This window comes from Protopterus annectens, chromosome 3.part1, assembly GCF_019279795.1.
Source record: "Protopterus annectens isolate FY-2018-M chromosome 3.part1, PAN1.0, whole genome shotgun sequence".
NCBI classification, from domain to species: Eukaryota; Metazoa; Chordata; order Ceratodontiformes; family Protopteridae; genus Protopterus; species Protopterus annectens.
In genome coordinates this window covers 1,616,214,364-1,616,229,826 of record NC_056732.1, presented here as the reverse complement: position 1 = coordinate 1,616,229,826, position 15,463 = coordinate 1,616,214,364, and the positions used below count along the sequence as shown (strand labels likewise).

The window sequence follows — 15,463 nt, the reverse complement described above, 5'->3', positions numbered from 1 at the left end:
TATATCCCAAACCAGGTTTTGCAGTTAAGCAGATTGTGTCTGCTGGGAAGAATTTAGTTCCCTGACCTGCTGACAAAACAACACCCACATATGCATGAGGATTAGGAACGAGTTGCTTCTTTTTTGTAAATGCCCCAGGGAACCATTAGCAACAAGTTCTGGAACAAAAGCATGTGCTGAATCCCACTGAAGAAGATATTCATTTGCCAAAAAAGTGTTACACTACAGTGTGCATGTGTTATGCGCTACTGAGACATTCAGAGTAACAGAATCACATTCTTTGTTAAGCAACCTAAGGCTAGGCAGAGTTAGTACAATTTATGACAAGCATATTTGCAGTCATGGTGACTGATCATTACAACATACAAAGTACAGACCATGGTGACATTGGGTGGGTTGAACTGACAGAAGTTGCCATGGTTATACATTAAAACAGTTCTCAGTAATTAAGTATACTTTTTGGTGGTCTACTATGTCCTCCACATATACACCTTATCCGATTGCCTGAGCATGCAGCTTGTGGACACAGAGGTAGAAGTCCACCAGGTAGTGTATAGGATTAAAACTACAAGTCATTAATTAGTAGCTTCCAGTAGTCTAGGGTTTGATTCCTTCTTCTTCAATTTGCCTATAGTATGACTCTGAGCAAGTCACTTAACCAGAAAGTTTTCCCCAGTTTAATCTGAAAAAAGGTCCATGTGGCTCACTGATTTAACCAAGTATTCAAATTCCAGTATTATATGGGCAACAGGGATCTATAGTCATATCAACAAATGTGTATAAAATACAGGATACTAAATAGAGACCACTATGCTTTGCCAGAGATGGCCTTCATCTGTCTCCCCTGGGCTTCAGACTTCTGGCAAAGGCTCTTGCCTATGCCACAGTGCTTTTTTAGACAAAGTTATGAGCAGAAAATTACCAACATGAAAATTCTTCTAAATTAAATTTAAAGGTCATGTTGCTAAATGCTAGGAGTCTTAGCATGAAACTGCACTCATTGCAATTATTCCTTGCCCTAGAGGATGCTGACATTTGTGCAGTCACTGAAACCTGGTTCAAAGCTGCGGAGAGCACTCCAGCCTTACCAGATTACTTGTCCTACCATACTTTTAGACCCCAAATAGAGGGCTACAAAGCCAAAGGTGGTGGAGTTTCAGTATTTATCGAAGGCATACACACCTCTAAGGTGGTCAAACATTATGACACACAGGAGACACTCCAAGTGCAGTTAATTGTTGACAAAACATCTATTCAAATCTGCTAGCTACAGACCCCCAACCATGACTCAGGATGCCCACTCCACCTAACTGGACTCACTTGAATCCATCAAGATTCAACCCTCTATCCTGATCCTGAGTGGTTTTAACTTCCCGACCATAGAGCGGAAGACCTATTGAATGCACAGAGATTCCTCAACTTTGTCAATGCCAATGCATTGGATCAGCTGGTCGATACCCCTAAGAGAGGTGACAATGTCCTGGACCTGGTCCTAACCAACATGAGTAGCCACTGCAGCACCCCTACAGTGTCATCCTCCTTGGTAAGATCTGACCATAAATCTATCACCTTTGAAGTCACCATCTCCCCTGACACCCCCCCCCCTTCTCAGGGTCAAACAAAAAAACTTTTCCAAAGCTGATTACAGTTTCCTCAGAGCAGGTACAAGTAACTTCACAGCCACCATCCCTTCAGCTGAAACTAGCACTAATGTCCAAGCCTACACCAAAAAACTATATGAGCACCTACATAGCTGTATGGACTCATACCTGACAGGGCCAAATTAACTTCCTCAAGGAAAAGTAAACCTGTCTGGTGGACAGCAGCAATAAACAAACTCTATAATAAATGGAAAAAAACTGCTGTCCAACATCAAGAAGGAGCAGGTGACAGATTGGAAGCAATCTCTCCTTCGTCTGAACCAGCAAATAAGGTCAATGGGAAATCCTTTAAGGCTAACTTTGAGTCCAAATTGGCTACATCCAATAAGGGCACTCACAAGATATTCTTCACATATGTCTGCAGTCTCAAATGTAACACCCAAATCTGCTTTGGACTGGTGGTCAATAACACCACATACACAAATGCCATAAATATAGCCAAACTGCTGGCAGACAGGTTCAATGAAAACTTCACCCCCCATCAGTAAACCAGGACATCCCCAGCACCTGCCCCCCCTCCCCTCATCACCAGGGAGCATGTCCTTAATGCCCTCTCAAAGGCAAAAAATACAGTCTCCATGGGACCCGATAACATCCCTGGCTGCATCCTACATGAACTCAGGCATGAGCTCTCAGCTCCATTAGGCACCCTATTCAACCAAAGCCTGAACACCGGCTTCATCCCAGATGAATGGAGGACAGCCACCATCATCCCTCTACACAAAGGTGGAGTGTCCACTGACTTAGGCAATTATAAGCCCGTCAGCCTAACTAGCCTGATCTGCAAGGCCATGGAACACATTATGGACCTTATAAACAAAGACATTGGCAGTCTCCAAACTCTTGACCCAGCACAGTCTGGTTTTGTCAAAGGGAGATCATGCCTGTTAAACTTGGTCAACTTCTTCGACACAGTCAGCAAAGCCATGGACAAGGGGAAGACTGTGTACACCGCCTACCATGACCTAGCTAAAGCCTTTGACACTATTCCCCACTCGGGCATAATAGATAAACTCTCCCAGCTAGGCATCAACCTGTATGTTACCAGATGGGTAGCTAACTGGCTCACTGATAGAACCCACTCAGTCAAAGTAGAGGAAGCTACCTCTAGTAGTAGACCCGTAATTAGCTGTGTACCCCAAGGATTGGCCTTTGGCCTTGAGGCCTCTACTATTAGGGAAATACTTTTATGAGGTGCATGCCAAAACCAGTGGTCTGTGGCTGACCAAGTTTGCAGATGACAATTCTCAAATTCTCACAAATCTTAACTCAGCACACTTGACCAACCTCGAATCTACCTACAACAAGGTAGCTAGATTTGCTGCTCAATCCCATTATTGTCTCTATCTAAAACACCTAAACTGGCTTAAATTACCCCACCAGCTTCTTCTCTCTCGGCTCCAGATCATCCATTCCATCCTATACCAGCATTCCGACTGTCCAGCACTATCCCCTCTCATCTCCCATTATTCTCCCTCCAGACCTCTCCGTAGCTCTAACCAAGACCTACTACAAATCTACAAACCCAAGTCTAAATTTGAATGCAACATGTACAGCTATCATCCCACTATTGCCTGGAATAGGCTGCCACTGAAAATCAGGACCCTTACACATCCTAAACAATTTAAGACAGCCACCAAAGAGCACTTTAAAAGTCACTGGTCCTGCCACTGCACTCTCCCTCCTTTAACATCCCCTACTTCTCATACCTTAATCTACTTTCTGCCCTTAACTCACTCTTCTCACTAGCTCTCTCTAATTTTCCTTGACTACTCTTTCTACTGTCTTCTAAAATCTATTAAGCAAACTGCCTCAGAGAAACATTCTATTGTAATTGTCTTGCCTTCATGCAACTACATTATGAAAAACTGGGTTTTTGTAACCACTTACCCCAAAAACTATACTCATCTTAATGACATATGTATTTATACATCTTGAAATAGTTATGCTATAAGCCTGATTATTGACACTGTATAACATTGTATTGCTACTTAATGCCTTGTAATAATCCTGTAACATTGCTGTTTAATGCTAATTTATAATGAAAACTGTATAATATGTTGGGAGCTTTGCTCCCCAGGCCTCCGCTGAAAAAGGGCTCTTCAGCTCAGTTGGACAATCCCTGTCAACAAATGTAAAATAAAACAAATACATGGCTGCAAACTGGGTGCTGTCTTAAATTCCCGTAGTGATATGAACATCCTCCCAGAGGGCCTTACCCAAACTAATGAGTGGTGCCAGAAGCATGGCCTGAAACTGAATGCCAAGAAATGCATTATTATCCTCTCTGGGGAAAATGACATCTCCTCTATCACATTAATAACAACTTACTAAGCACACATTCAGTCATGAGGTATTTGGGCACCCAGGTTGATAGCAAGCTGACATTTGACCACCACATTGCCTCTATTGTACAGAAGGCTTTCAACATGGCCCACCTCATAAATAAGGGAATTTCATCCAGGAACAAGGAGGTCATAACATCCCTGTACTCCTCCCTTATCAGACTCATCATCAAGTACAGTCTTCTGCATGTAACTTTCCAGCAGCTGGAGAGACCACAGAGGTTCCTGACCAGGAAAATCCAGGGTCTCAAAAACCTATTCTATACAGATAGGCTAAAAGTCCTGTCCTGCTACTCAGTCTTGTACAGACAGTTCAGAGGTGAAATATGTCTGACATGCAAGGCCATCTCAGACCCAGCCTTGCTGGAGTTGCTGCATATCCATAAGTCAAACTCCACTCATGCAACCCACACACAAGGCCTTAACTTGGTCTGCGACATTAATAGTACTTGTTGGCTGGATAGATTTGTGTCCCAAAGACTCCCCCATCTGTGGATTAGACTCCCTCTTCATGTCAGGCAGAGTACCTCTCTAGCCTTCTTTAAGAGGAATATTGATGACTGGATGGGAAACAGAAAATGCACCTTTGGGATGCCACCTGTGTCCCTGCTGGACAGGGGAAATAGGTGCTGACTTTGAGGGAACATGGGCGAAATTCTTACCTAGGCTTATAAGGGCCTCCAGGCCAATAGCCTAGTATCATCCTATGCACCTATGAGTGTTGGAGTTTACTGTACTGAGGACGTGTCATGCTCATTCATAACTGCATGTTGCAATATGTTAGTAATGTGGGCAGATAAAGTGAATAATGCTATATGATTTGTAACTCCTCCATAGCTATCTCTATAAAGAAGGCAGTGGCTTTCATCTGCAAATGTGGGCTTTAAACTTGCAGAAATATCTTCTACTGTACATATTGGGTAAGAATATATCATACAGAAAGTAAAGCTTTACAAACTGTCATATCTGTGTGCATGTGCTTTGCATCTTCTTTCAGTTAGGGACACTCCTTTTCCATTGTTGCTAAAACACAGTATGGAGTATATCATACTGTAAGCCGCCATGACAGGTACATTCCAATAATCACTGTTTTCATTCAGACAGGAACGATGTACGCATTCTCTTCTATGGAATCCAGCTCAGAGATGTCAGACTGCAGTGAAAGCATGCCCCTTTTTAATTTGCATGCATCTCATGTAGCTCTTCTACTGGCATTGCATATCACAAGCTGGGGAAACTCCTTGTTCATTGGTCTTAAATCTAGTCCTTTTTCTGGAGATTTGTTCATGCATCTCCAAAGATAATGTGCTTGGTCCATTAGGAAATCCCAGTTATTAAAGCAAGCATTAATAAAATGCTTTATTGTTTTGTTCAGCCAAAGCGATGCATTCAGTTCCATTGCTTAATGTGACAAAACAAGGTATAATACCTGTAACTGCTTATGAATATGTAGTCTAGTGCAGAACTAAAAGAAACTATTTTTAAGCTCCTAAGTAGCATGTTAACAATAAATAAAAATCAGTCTTACTATTGTAATGAAGGCATATCTCTTTCAAGCAGAAAACTAGAGGATTATAGAATATATTGCAAAAAGTAACGGCTGAAGGACCCACAAAGAAACCGTTTAAATGTCAACAGTGGCAGGTTTGCACCGCTTTTGATCATGAAGTAAAATGAACTAATATCAAAGCTATTTAGTAAACAAAAGAGATATTATGATTTTTGTAACCTATATATCTAGACAGCCAGCCTGGCTGTGGAAGAGAACCACAGCTATTTTCCAGCTGAACATTCACAAATCATAGTACAATTGACAGATGCATTGTGGAAAAAGGATTATACTAAAACTCTTTCTTCATTTATTATCATCTGGAAATCAGGCAGATATTTAACATGAGAATACAGATTATTTAATACTGTTTCTAGGAAAGTGAGTGCCAGACATATGTAAAGTGGATTCCATATAATGAATAAATAAACAACCCATCAGTAAGCATTTACTTAATTTTTGAATATGGTTTTATTTATAGCTGTTATCATAAATTGGATTTTTTTGTATAATTCATGTCTTTAACAGAAATGATTATTAGTATGTAGGTCCATTTTTTCTCACCACAGTGTTAAGTTACAACTCTATCTAATCTTTAGATCTGCACACATCCTGAATTACCAAAATGTTATTTATGCATAAAATGTGTGATTTACTGCATCTTGTTTTCATAATAATTCCAATGGCACTGGTCTTTGATTCATAAAACATTCTTCTCTGTAGTCGGGAAAATGAGTTTTAAAAAAACTGTAATTAATAAAGTAATGAATGGCTGCTTATTATTCTGCAATAATATGTATTGATAATTACAACACCATGCTAAAACACTGACTCACCAAAAAAAAATCGCATAGGAATACATGTTCCCTGAGAAGTACCGTAGCTCTTCAAAATGAGTTATCTCTGTGTGTCTTCTTTGCAATTTCCCTCATTATTTGTGGTACACAAGGAGTGAGAGCTGAGTAAGTAAATGCCAGTTCAAACTTAATGTGGGAAATTTATGCTGAAGGGCCAGCTGCTACGGCAAACAAAAAACTGAGTGACATGGACCTGCTGAATAGCTGCAACCTGAACCTGACTGATGTGCTGGTACCTCAGCTAAATGCCTTCAAAGGAATAAACTTCATCACACCAAGCAGCCAATTAAATAATTAAACTCTTGTATGAACCATGCAAAGTTTTCCATGTTACCTTTACAGATGAAAATAAGATCATCTGTGTAACACTGGTACTTCATCACAAATTTAGAAAAGAAATCCATGGGGTACATACATTTATTCTCAAAATAGGACATAAAAATAATGGCATAAGAAGGGCAAAATTCACCCCCATCGCATCCCAACTTTTTGTAAAAAAAAAAAATCTCTTTATTGAAGGTGAAATAATGTTCCAAAGCAAATTCCAATAATTTCACCTAAAAAGAGTGTGAGACCCTTCACCCAACAAATTCTCTACTGCTTCCAAACCCCACCTTCTCCTGATATTAGTATAAAGAGATTTAATATCCACCGTAGCGCAATAAAAATCTTTCTTTCATGCATGCCTTTGACTATCTGACAAAATTCAATGGTATTTTTAATATGAGAAAAACCTTCCAAAAATGATTTTTTTCAAATGACAATCTAAAAAAATACCCATATTTTCCAAATAAGTGCCACAACCTGACACAGTAGGTCTGCTTGGAGGTGCTCTTACATTTTTATCAGGCTTAGGTATAGTGTAAAAGGTGGGATCTCTAGAATCAGCACTGTCATCATCAGTCCCCTTTTTTCCATTCTTTTTTCTACATGGGGTCGGGGTATTGTGTTAACTGTCGCCAACTCTCTCAATTTAGTGCCACACTCCTGCCTTCTTCAACACTCATGCCTAACTGTCACAGATCTTCTTTCACACAATTCATCCACCTCTTTGCTGGATGTCCTCAGGTCCTCTTACCATCTTCCTGTCTGTTCCAAATCTTCCTCACCAGATTGTCTTCTGCTTTTCTGCACATGTGCCCAAACTACTGTAATCTGTTCTCTTTGTTCCTTTTCTGCAATTGGAGCTACTTTGGCTTCTGCTCTTATGTCCTCATTTCTTTGTCTGCCCCACAGTGTGCAGCCTACCACCTTTCTCAGGCACTTCATTTCCATCACCTCTAGCATCTTCAACTGTTCTGCCTTTACTGCCCAGGTTTCTGTACCATACGGTAGTACTGGTCACACCATTGTCTTGTACACCTTACTTTTCAGCTTCTTTGTCATTCTTCTGTCATAGACTACACCTGATACTCTATGCCAGTTGGCTGCAGCCCCTCTGATTCTAGCTTTGACCTCTTCATTCAGACTACCCTTCTCCTCAACCAACCCTCCCAGATACTTGAAGCTGTCTACCTGTTCCACTATCTTCCCTTCTGTTTTTATTCTCAGCTTCTTCAGATTTCCCCAGTTTGCTGCCCTTGCCACTGTCTTATCTGTGCTTAGTTTCATCCCATGTGCCTTCAGATTTGCATTCCATTCTCCTATCATTTGCTGAAGTTCTAGCTCAGAGTCTGCCTGTACTGCCACATCATCTGCATACAGCAGCTTTGTTGATCCATCCCCTCCATCCTGTTTTATAATGTAGTCCATCACCAGTATGAACAGCAGTGGGCTCAGAGCTGAACCCTGATGTACACCCACTCCTACTGGGAACCCCTCTGTGAGGCCAAACACTGTTTGTACTTGAGTCACTGGGTCCTTGTACATAGCCTGCACTAATTATACCAATGTTTCCGGGACTTCAAACCACTGCAGTACTGCCCAGATTAGCTTTCTTGGGACCTTGTCATATGCTTTCTACAAGTCTAAGAATTCCCAGTTGGACTCTCTCCTTGCTAACATCGGGTCAATTGGGCTGCATCCTGATCTGAATCCAAACTGCTCATCTCCCATCTTACATTCTACTACTCTGTGTATCCGTTTATCAATCACTCTCTCCAGAACTTTCATGCGATGTGGTAGGAGTTTGATCCCTCTGTACTGCCTACAGTTGTGAATGTCCCCATTGTTCTTGTACACTTACACAAGTATGCTTATTCTCCAGTCATCTGGGATACGCCTTTCACTCCACACTTCTAATAGTACCCTTAGGGATCTCTAGGATGTTGGATAAATAATTTTCTAACATGCTGTGGAGACAAAAAGCCAAGCCTTTCTCCCCATTCTAAAATTTCCAAAAGCAACATATTATATTCTGTTACGGGGTAACTCTCTAGCTTGACATAATCATCTTCCCTTAACAACAAATCATATGCCATGTTATTATAATGCAGCCTGCTCATTATCATCCAGTTCCCACTTGTATCAGCTAATAAAAAGACATATTGATCATTAGTATTTCTAAGTTCATTTAAAGTTAACCATTCTTGCTTATCTAAGTTAAAAAAAATGTTTCCGATTTCATGAACTTCAAATGTTCACATTCAATTTTTATATAAAACATTTTCAAAATTAATCAAGGCTGAAGACTTTTTTGGAGGCATAAAATGATTAGCATTTGGCATTCTAGGGACAGAAATTTTACCATAACCCGTGGAAAAACCTTTGTGCTCATAATTAACTACATATGCATCGTTTTCCTCTTCATAGGTATCAAAAATTCATTTTAATATATCGATAAATCTAATAAAGAATAGTTTAACTCAATATCAGATGGTAAATTCACCTGCTTTTTCTGAAGATAAAAGTGAACCATTAAATGTAATTCATGACAGAAACGTTTAACAACAAGCAAAACATCTGCCATAGATGGTACCTTAATTGGTACAAACTTACTGCCTTTCAACAAAATATCCTTTGCAGTCTGAGAAATCTGATAATCAGAGAAATTAACAATGTTCAAATTCACATCTGCAAACTCACTTTCACACACAGATAAAGTTAATGTCCCAAAAGACAAGTCCACACTATAACCTGGTGAATAGGAGGCTTTGGAATTACTTACATCAATTCAGTTTATTGCGACCCTTGTTAGCGCTGCTGCATTTTCACCAGTTTTTTTGTTTTTGTTGTTGAAACCCCATTCACTGTTCTCCCTCTCCATGCTTTACAACGTGCTCTCCTGTTTCTACATTCTCAAATGAAACACTCTTCCTGCTGATGGAGGAATCCACTGACAAAACTCAAGAATCATGTGTGATACGTGAGCGAGTTTCCATGGTTCTCATCTGAGACCAACCACCTCTTGGCTTCCTTTGCCAGGAGAAAATAAGATTGTTTTTAAAGTCATTAATGTCACAATTTAATTTCTTTTTCTTCTGGTAAACCACCTCATCCTCCACCTTTTGCAGTTCAATTTTTATATCACTCATTTTATTGGAAACACAGCCATGAAAGTTTCTTTCAACAGACCATCCTGTAACTGAAAAATCTGGTGCTGTATCTTGCTGTGTGCCCTTGTGTTCCACTTTACCAATACTTTCAACCAGTCCAACGTACACTGACGGGCAGTTTGCTTCTATTCCTCTAATAAATCCAAATCATTACCAGAAAACTCAAACACAGCTAATTTACCAACCCTTAGTCCCCTTGGAGTAATACTGAGACTTATATACATCTCCAAGAATCTCGTATCATAAAAGAGGGTAACTTCTTTTACAATCAGTTTCTTCAACTGTTCAAACCTTTTAACATACACATCGTTGTAGACAGATGACCAAGGATCATGATTAGGCAATTTCTCCTCCATTTCCTTTACCAATTCTGCAAGCAAGTAACCAGTATATTCCATTTGTGTATGAAACATCTCAGGAAAGGCAGCAGCACCTTCCAAAGACATAATAACACATAAAAATAATAAACAAAAAAACACACTGAAACGGACCCACTGAATAGCTGCAAACTGAACTTGACTGGTGTTCTGGTACCTCAGCTAAATGCCTATAAAGGAATAAACTTCATCACACCAAGCAGCCAATTAAATAGTATCCAAACATCATAAATTAGTTACTTGAAAACAATTACAGAATTTGAAGTGCTAATAGCTTATATCAGCAATGTATGCATACTGCTCAAATACTATTACAACGCATTAAAATCTGACAAAATGCCCATGTCTTCATGTTCTCAATGGATTCCATATTTTATGCTGCCTTCTTTTTATAGAGGTTTGCAATTACCATGGGAAAAAGAACATAGAAGGGCTGACCACCGAACAGCAGCACACTCTGTTACTGAGAACGCTAATAACACACAATGCTAAATGTACATTAAAAGAACCAAAAAGGGAACAACAAATATATATTCATTTAAAATAGAGACTGGATTTGTGTGAACTAATAAGTATCTTTCATTATATACAGTTGCTGCCAGATTGTTATCACATCCTGTATTGCTATCCATTGTTAGGCTATGCATATGTACAAACACCCTGGTCAGCTTCAGTAAGAAGCTGCGATCCCTCATAAAATCCTCCAAAGCTAGTTATGAAAACAAAATCACCACCGATTCTAAAGACAACCACAAAGCATTCTATAGCTATGTCAAGAATCTCAATGGCAACTTCAGATCTGCTCTGAGTTACAGCACAGTGGCATTAAATATACAGAACCAACTGATATTGCTAACATCCTGGCAGATAGGTTCAGTGCGAACTTTACCCCCCCCCCTCACCCCCAAAAGGACTCATCCCTATACTGAAAGAATGCAAAGTTCCTGTAATCACAGCTGCACAGGTAAAAACCTTAATCTCCAAAGCCAAGAACACAGCAGCCATGGGACTTGACAACATCCTAGGCTGCCTTCTACAAAAACTACAGAATGAACTGGCACCCCACCTAAGTACCATGTTCAGTCATATTCTCACCTTAGACTTTGTGCCCATTGAATGGCGCACCATGATGGTTATCCCATTCCGCAAAGGGGGAGCCATGACATACCCTGGGAACTACCGCCCCATTAGCCTGACGAGCCTGGTCTGCAAGACCATGGAATGTATCATCATGGAACTCATAAACAAAGACATTGGAGATCTCCAAACTATGGACCCCATGCAGTTCGGGTTTGTAAAAGGCAGATCATGTCTCCTAAACCTGATAGACTTCTTTTAAGCAGTCACCAAAGCCATAGATGAGGGTAAGGTGGTTCACACAGCCTATCTAGATCTCGCCCAGGCGTTTGACACCATCCCCCACTCTGGAATTATAGATAAACTCACTAAACTTCATATAAAGCCCTATGTCACAAGATGAGTTGCCAAATGGCTTACTGACAGAACCCACACTGTGAAGGTAGTACACTCCAAATCAGACTTCAGACCAGTGACACAGGAAAATAATTTTCTTGGGTGGCAAAAGCCAGGGTACCTTTTTTGGCTAGGCTTGTATAGGTCCTATGGCCAATAGCCTAGTACCTACCTATTAACCTATGAACCTAAATATATGAAATACATATCTCACCTTGCTGAAGGAAGTTTTTGTGGGATGATACAATGACACACACATTCTTGAATATGGATTTTAAGGATTTACATATTACAGTTTTTCCTTCTTTTTATGAATGAACTATTTTTTTTCCAAATATGTTGATTTGGTGCAGCATATTTAAATGTCAAAAGGAAGTTAATCTTATGGTTTAATCAGTCTTTTTGCAGAGAGGCACGGAAAATAATTAAAGCAAGTAATGCATTTATTCCACTAAAGTATTGCAATAACGTAAGATATTTTGTCATGAAAATTCCTCACTACATTTTTTCTGCAAAATCAGGCAAACAAATAAATAATAATGTTTATTCTGTCTTTGTTTAACAGATAATGTACACTGGAATAAAACAGACTTGAAGACAGAAATACATGGGAAGTAAAAATTATTTAAGATATCTATAAACAGGCTCATGTCAATGAACATAAAAATAGCATTCGACCAATGTGGATTCATTCAGTCTGCAGAGCCTCTCAAGATCTGTAATAAGGGTCTGAAAACTAATTTACAGCAGATTTCTACAAACTGAATCTAAAAACATCCTATCAGAGGTAAGGGCATTTAAGAATTTTAAATCTTAATTTCTGATGGTGTGATGTGTTATTTTTTATGATTGAAATATTGTCCTCTTCTGAATAGCTTTGATTGTTTGCATGAAAAATCAGTTTGCCTGATGACTGAGACTTCCGAGACTTGGGAGACCTCCTTATTTTTCAAGATTCTTGCTATTTGTTATGTACTTCTTCACAACTTACTTTAAAGGTGTCCGAATGTAAATGGCAAATGTGTTAATGCAAGTCCAAAGTATCATTTCACATTTTAGTATAATACACATGGTTAGCAAGAATAATAAAATGATGTCTGAACAGAACTGAGCAGTAGGGATGACGATATCTTTTTCAAAGGGAGCTATAAAGCTATAAATAAGAAAAAGACATTTGGCATAGCTAAACAGCCTTAATCTAATGGATGATTGTGTATTTTCCTAAACATTATACCATGGAATGGATAACAGTAGCTTGTAGAAATAAAGAAGGTTATAATCACAGATGCAGGAGAATAGTTTAATGTTAAACAGTGCAGTAGAGAAGCAAAGAAGAAACAATATATGGCAACATCGCCCTGCTAATGAATATTATGAAAAAGAACAGGATCTGTATTGTTTTTATAAAGTATATGCCTTTTATAGAGATACTTTTGCTCATTAGAATTTATGGTTATACTTAAAATCATGAAGCTAATTACTCAGACAGTTATAAAAGGAGACCTTATAATCCTGTTCAAGGATACATACGATCTTAAGGGCAAGAACAGAGGTGCCATATAAATAGTAATCTCCCAGAACACATATACAGAGTGGATAAATATAAAGCAGAGCTATACGTTCATAAACATACTGTTCTTTAAAGGGAAAAATATAGTTCTGAATGCTTAAGTTTAATGAGTTGTTGAACATCTAGGCTGCACAACAAATCATCTGTGACTAAAACCTAGATTTGTCATGAGGCATGTAACATCTCCCCATGACCAGCAAGATTAGAAATATCAAAATTTTAAATCCAGTCTCACTGATTATATTGCAAATAACATGAAAAACACCATAGAAATCATTAATGCCAACATAGCCTCTCTTTGGATCAAGAGCTATGGATCATATGGCTTCATTTTGTTTGATAGCAGACAGAGGGTCATTAATCACAAACTTACATGTTACCACCTAAAAAGAAAACATCTCTTGCAGGAAGATAAGTCCCTGTATACACTCCATGTGGGGACTTGGCAGACAACATGCCTTACTCACAAACAAAATTTAGGTCACTCGAATGGGTACTTTGATTATATTTGTTTTGTGGATGTGCAACAAATCCATCAACATTTGATCCCAGGATACCTTTTAAACTAGGCATAGATTACACACAACAGTCTATAGGACACTAAGTTCAGGAATAGGGCTTTGAGATGGTCCACTTCCTTATTCTTTTTGTGAGGAACTTGTGGTCTCTCAAGCTGTTGCAAGTGCCTGGTCAGGTACATGCTGAATAAATCACCATTATGAGAAAAATGCTAATACCCTGGTCTATATTAGATAATGGAACATTTAAAAGTTCAAGTGTCATATGGTTGACACATATGATCGAACTTTTAAAAGTTCGAACATCTAATAAAAAAATAAACTTCACAAATAACCTAACTGAACACTTTAAGCAGGGAGGCAAGCCCCCCTGCACTGCCCACACCACCCCCTCTTTAAATCTACCAACTCTGAGATCAGACTAAAGTGCAGGAAAGGGAAATCTTCCCATTCCGTGCTGTATGGAGATCTGCGTTAAAATGTTCGAACTTTCAAATATTCGATCATACGATGACAGTCAAATTTTAGTAAGTTTGATCATCTAATATAGACCTAATACTCTTAAATTGCAAAGCATTAAGGAAAAGGGACAAACAGGATTCCAAATTAAAATGCTAAAACCTAGTTCATGTAATTGTAGTGCATGGACTACTGTGACTGCAGTCTAAAATCTATGAAAAAAGTAGGCTTGTTAAACACCTTTCTGACATCTGAAAGGTGCTTAATAATAGCTATACATTCCCTCAGTTCTGTTAAGCACTGGCTTCATGTGAATTCAAGCGAATTTGCTTCACAGTGAATACAATTAAAGAGTGGCGGGAAGCTATTAAACCAAATTTAACACCTATAGGTTCATAGGTTCACTAGGCTAATGAACACAAGTGCTTTTTTAAACCTAGTCATGCATCCCAAATCTCTGACAAGTTCTGATACCCTTCATAAGTATAAGCAAGGGTTGGGAGATGAAACATTTACAAGCAGGGGACTGGGAGATGAAACATTTACAGGTTTCCTGTGTCCATTAGAGTCATAGGTGCCAAACCAGGGATGAATTTCCTGTTCCCCATCCAATTGTCCAAGTTGCACTTCAGTTGGGTTAGGGAGGAACTCTGCTTCACATGGATGGGGAGCCTGTTCCATAATTAGGGTATTCTCTGGGATACATATCTGTCTGTCCAGCAGGTCCTATTTGTATCATAGGTGAGACTTAAGTCTTTAGAATAGATAACTCTGGTGCTGTTTGATTTGTGGATATGCAGGAGGTCCATCAGAGTGAGGTGGCCTGAATGCTAGTCATAGATCTCCCCTCAAAAGCCTGTAGGAGACAGAATACAGGGATAGGGCTGTTCCAGTTGTTGGTTATGCCTGGCTAGGTATATAACAAATGTGGCATTTTACTCAATGATAGGTTTGATGAATGCTGAATACAGTGGGACAATTATTTTCTTGGACTTAGATGCCATACCTTTGTTTATGAGTTGCGCAGCATAGAATGATTTCCTCACAGCTGTAGACATGTGATGGTCAAAGGCTAAATTGCTATATATGTGTGTCCCTAAGTCCCTGACTACCGGGTCAACTCTAAGAGGTGTGTTGTCAATATGATAATTACCAGGGAT

At 39.2% G+C, this 15,463-nt stretch overlaps 1 protein-coding gene across 3 annotated transcripts in view; it reads left to right on the top strand.

The window, feature by feature from the left end:
- The window catches only part of CALCR (calcitonin receptor), a 2,888,559-nt gene that overhangs the window by 927,757 nt on the left and 1,945,339 nt on the right, over nucleotides 1–15,463 (top strand). For all 3 annotated transcript variants that reach the window (XM_044067646.1, XM_044067647.1, XM_044067645.1), the window contains exon 3: nucleotides 12,322–12,543. The gene's annotated coding sequence lies outside the window, so the exon portion shown is untranslated. The remainder of the gene's footprint in view (nucleotides 1–12,321; nucleotides 12,544–15,463) is intronic.